The sequence below is a fragment of the Egretta garzetta genome, unplaced genomic scaffold (genome assembly GCF_000687185.1).
Source record: "Egretta garzetta isolate BGI_Z169 unplaced genomic scaffold, ASM68718v1 scaffold543, whole genome shotgun sequence".
Taxonomy (NCBI): Eukaryota; Metazoa; Chordata; class Aves; order Pelecaniformes; family Ardeidae; genus Egretta; species Egretta garzetta.
The window spans coordinates 396,397-401,801 of record NW_009259110.1 but is presented as its reverse complement, the minus strand read 5'-3'; positions in this window follow the sequence as shown (position 1 = coordinate 401,801).

Here is a 5,405-nt window from a genome sequence, read left to right as displayed (position 1 = left end):
GCTCTGAGCAGCCTGATCTAGTTAGCGGTGTCCCTGCTCCTGCGGGGGGGTTGGACTAGATGACCTCTAGGGGTCTCTTCCAACCCAAAACATTCTATGATTCTATGATTCTATGATTTCCTATCACCCTACTACTCGTTACATGGGAAAAGAGATTGACACACACCTTGCTACAGCCTCCTTTCAGGTACCTGTAGAGGGTGATAAGGTTGCCCCTCAGCCTCCTCTTCTTCAGGCTAAACAACCCCAGTTCCCTCAGCCGCTCCTCGCAAGACTTGTGTTCCAGACCCCTCACCAGGTTTCTTGCCCTTCTCTGGATGCGCTCCAGCACCTCAATGTCTTTCCTGTAGTGAGGGTTTCAAAACTGAATACAGTATTTGAGGTGTGGCCTCACCAGTGCCGCGTACAAGGGGACAATCACTTCCCTACTTCTGCTGACCACACTATTCCTGATACAAGCCAGGATGCCATTGGCCTTCTTGACCACCTGGGCACACTGCTGGCTCATATTCAGCCAGCTGTCAACCAGTACCCCCAGGTCCTTTTCCACTGGGCAGCTTTCCAACCACTCTTCATCAAAGGAGTATTCTGATACACTATTTCTGATACAAGCCAGGAAGTTATTTGCCCTCTTGGAAACTTGGGCACACAGCTGTCCTGTCTGCCCATTAGGCTTGCCCCAGTGAGGGTAGGGTAGGGTGCAAAAAGATCATCAAGTCCAACTGTTAACCTAGCACTGCCAAGTCCACTACTAAACCACATCCTTGGAGTAAAGCAGAAAAGACAGGGAACCCTCCATATCATGCTTCTTGTCTGCCTGTTGGTCCAGTCCCAGTGAGGGTAGGGTAGGGTGCGATTGCAGCAGTCTGTCTCTCTCTTGCACACCTTGATACTCCTCAGCCTACTCATCTCCTCCCGGAGCTCAGTCACTAAGAATGTCCCACAGAGGTGCTCACTGCCGCTGTCCCATACTGGCATAAGAGCAGGGCACAGCCTGCAGCCCGGCACCGTGCTGGCAGCTTGTTACTGCCAGAGCTCTGCCTGGGAAGCTGCACCAGTCGTGGTGGGTACAGAGCTTAGAAAGGCCATGGTTTTCTGCTGGGTGTGTACCATTGCTCCCTGGTCAAGCTGGCAGAGCTTCAGCGCCTTCCTGCATGCCCTTCTGTGTGAACTGCGCACAATCTTCCATGCCACGCCATTGCTGACACACCATGCCCTGCTTTCCTGCCCTGTTGGTGGCTCTCCTGGTTGCTATCGCTCCCCAGAGCCTTCTTTTATACCTGTATACCGCCATTGCTCCTGGGCCCGCCCACGTCTTGTCAGCTGCTGTCAAGCGAGCTGTGGGTTCCTGGAAGCTCTCTTGTCTCCCCCTAATTCTTCCCCAGTTAAGGAATCCCCCCATACACTATGTTAGAGTGGTCCACTGAGGATCATGCCACTTCTGGAGCTGCTGTCCTTGGCAACTGAGTTCTCACAGTACATTTTATTTGCTCTCCCTCATAGAGAAAAGTTTTAATAATTTCAAATCAATACATTATTTTTATTCATTAGTTATTGTTTTTCTTTTTTTGGAAAGGGGAAAAGAAATCCTAAACTAAATTCATAAACTGTTCTGACTTTCAAAAAATCACCTTGTTTTTTATACGTCAGAATTAGTGCACAATAATTATTATGACAGAACTTGTTATTTTATGTCCTCTAAAGCACTCTCTGAAAATGTAAGTAATAAGCACAGTGTGAAATTACAACAAAACATTGCTTTGTAATATTTATAAGATTATCTGAACCATCATTTTAGTTGAAACATCAAAAAACTTCAGAAGTTGAAAAATAAATTGAAAATATTAATTTAATTTTTTCCCCAGCTATGAATAAATTGACACATAATAACCATACTTTTTGCTTACTCTGATGTAAAGCAAATGTATGGTACACTTACTAATGCTGCATGTATGTGACTGAACAGTGTTCATTCTGAGTTCTTATTCATATATAATTGAAAACATTTGCAAAAAAAGCTGATAATATGAGTTAAAAAATTAATTAAAAAGTTAATAAAAGCAGACGGTATGACATAAAGGTTCCTTTGCTTCACTTAAAAATTTCGTTGCAGGTGGGGGCATGACATTACTGCTGTATTTTATGTTGATCATAAAAATGCCATCCAACCTTAGCATTAGAAAAACAAGCCTGAATAATAGTATTTTTATTATTATTATAACATAATCATAAAAAGTGATAGCAAACATCATTAGACAAGGTTTATGTAAGGATTCATTCTCAGGATTACACTGCTTTTGCTCAACCTCTTACTGCAGCTGGACTCACTCAAGTATATTAAGGACTTATATTTACTTCATTGCTGTCTCTTAGCCTATAGGCATATATTTTTATGGATGTTGACAAAAACATTGGTTTGAGTAGTGTTTGATTTATATGTCTTGACTGCTTAGCCCTTAAAGTGAAATTATTGCAAATAAAAGAAGTCATCACTTACTAAAAATTCCCTGAGGCTGAAATCTTACGTTTTGCAATGCTTCATTTCTGTTTCAGACTAAAAGTACAATGGTATCTTGCTCTTCAGATTTGTCTCCTCAGACTCTGTCTTTTTCAGAGCCAATGAGATAAATAATATCAAATTATGATTAAATGAGTCAGTACTCATTTAGTAACTGAGTGAAGAATTTAAAATGGGACCATCAGTTTATAATCCTTTATTGTTGATAAATGCAATTAAAAAGATTATTCATGTTTAATCCATGAAAAAGTACAGTCACCAAGCAACATTTATCTCAGTACCCTGTTTCAATGTACTGTGTGCAAGTGTCCAGGTGTTGGCAGTGGAGATGCTGCAAAGCTGGACACAACCAGTTCCAGACAGCTCCAGCTGACCCACCACAAGGCACAGCTGAGTCCCTCAACCAAGGTGGAGGCACCTTGGGGAAATCAGGTTTAAGAAAGGCTGAAGTGCTGTACAGGAAGAGAGGAGTGAGGAAAAAAATGTGATAAACCGCCCTGTGATCACCAAGGTGAGAGAAGAGGGGAGGAGGTGCTCCTGGTGCTGGAGCAGAGATTCCCCTGTAGCCTGTGGAAAAGACCATGGTGAGGCAGGCTGTCCCTCTGCAGCCCAGGGAGGACTGTGGTGGAGCAGATATCCACACTACAGCCCACGGAAGACTCCATGCCAGAGAAGGTGGACATACCCTGAAGGAAGCTGCTGCCCATGGAGAGGTCACACAGTAGCAGGCTTTCATCTTATTTTCTCCCGTTCTGCCGAGGAGAAGGAGTGAGTGAGTGGCTGGGTGGGTGTCTGGCAGATAGCCAAATTCAGCCCAGCACAGTCAATTTTCCTTTCGTGCCAAAACCCAGAAATATTGAAAAACAATGAGGTAGTGTAAGATATATGCTATCCCCTGCTGACACCCCTAATTAAAATGAAATAATATACATACAGCACCAGAGCATGATACAATAGAAATTATTGTCAAAACTCATGTCATTATTTGCTGTGGATTTCACCAACAAGCCCAGCCCTACTTTCTCTAAATACAGTTTGTCAAATTCAGGGCTGTTATTCTATCTTTTAATGGAAATGTTTCAAGAGTTCAACCTGTGTTATGTGTTCTATATTTAAGCTATATACCAGCCCCTGCTTTTCTTTATTCCCTTCTATGTTTCCTTAGTTGAACATCTTCATACCTCTACTGTTCCTTGTTTTTCTAGCACCTCCCCACCTCCCCTAGTCCCTGCTACCCACCATTCTCTTGATCTCAGACACAATATATGTGTCTCAAGGTAACATTCACTACAATTCTGTAATGTAGAAATTAAGCATCAGAACGTATATAGAAGATGATATTTTCTCTGTTTCATAACTTTATTTTATCATCTATCACCTCCATACAAGACGTAGTTTCGCCCACATGAATCTAACCTTTGCTGACAAAACACATTTGGCAGCTACAATTTTCTAGTTACCATGACAGAATTAGTACTTACATTTCATACAGTCCTTTCAAACACAACACAATTAATGCAGTTACTCTTTCTGTTATCCATAAATGACAAATGAATTAGAATTTAGCTTTAGTTACTTCAACTGCTACCTCTCTTAGAAATAGAAGACACAAAAATTAAACCTCACACTATGTCACCTAGCTAGGTTATGAACAAGAGAGAGGGATATTTTATATTTCTAATGCCTATAATACATAAGGAGGACAGGTTTGTCAATAGTATTATATTCAGGGATTTCTTAAGTTCAGAGCATTTAAACATTAGGTAAGTAAGTCCTGAATACAATGAAAGGTAGCTAAATTTGAGTTCAGTTTCCCTTCCCCATGAAAATTCTTAAAGTGTTTGCAAATATTTTTTTCCCCTATGTTCTGCTCTAGACAGTTCTACAAGAAAATACCAGGGGGTTCACACCCCTCTCACCCATTAGGCATGTAGCCAAAAGAGGAATAATTTTTTTTTTCATCCTGTTAATGATAGACAGAACTCTTGTTAGGTGGATATGCAACCAATATTTTTTTTTTTGCTGGTGTTACAGAACAGGTTGCTTGAATTTTCACTTGTTTATTCCGTTTAATCAAACTCTTAACAGTCTAACCAACAAGTTATTCATATAGTTAAAATGATGCTAATGCAGTTCAAAGTGTACACAATTAAAATTATAGATGTCTGTGTGTTTTAAATGTGTATAAGTTTATAAATATATATATATAATTATAAGTTATACATGTAATTATGTAGATGAAGACTTCCTAGTATCAGTCCATTTCTCTGTTTTCATGCTCACCTTTCTGCTGCCCCTGTGGTGGGTCTTACAGTGGATGGTTTCTGTCTGAGAAGTGCCTGTATGGGGAGTCATCAGCAACCTAAGTCCTTCACTGGGAGTAGTTGATTCTGATAGTTTCTTCTTCCACACACTAGGATCTACCTCAGGTCATTTTTATGTCATCTACTAACATGCTCAACACTTTGTTCCCTTTTCATTGGTCTGCGAGTCATGATATATTCAAATGCTCTGTGTATGCTGTGCTTTACATACGCTGGATGTTTGTCCTGTGTGCTATTTGTTACCTCAAAAATTTATTTTGCTCAGATCCAAAGACTGCATTTCTTTGATGACTATAAATTGACCATTGCTGAGGTTTGTATAGATCTAGAGCTTCCAGCTCTTCCACACTGCATTTTATTCTATGGTCTCAGATAGTTCTTCATAAATGGTATAAACTGTGCTCTATCTTTTTGTTACTAAAGGCATACAATGATAAGTGTTAAACCGCACATTGGTCCTAGAACAAAGTGGGTAGTATTTAGCTGGTCATTAGATAATTGCTGTTACAAGTTAAAACACATCTCTAGGCAGGCCACAGCAAGTCCAGACAAAGCCAGGCAGG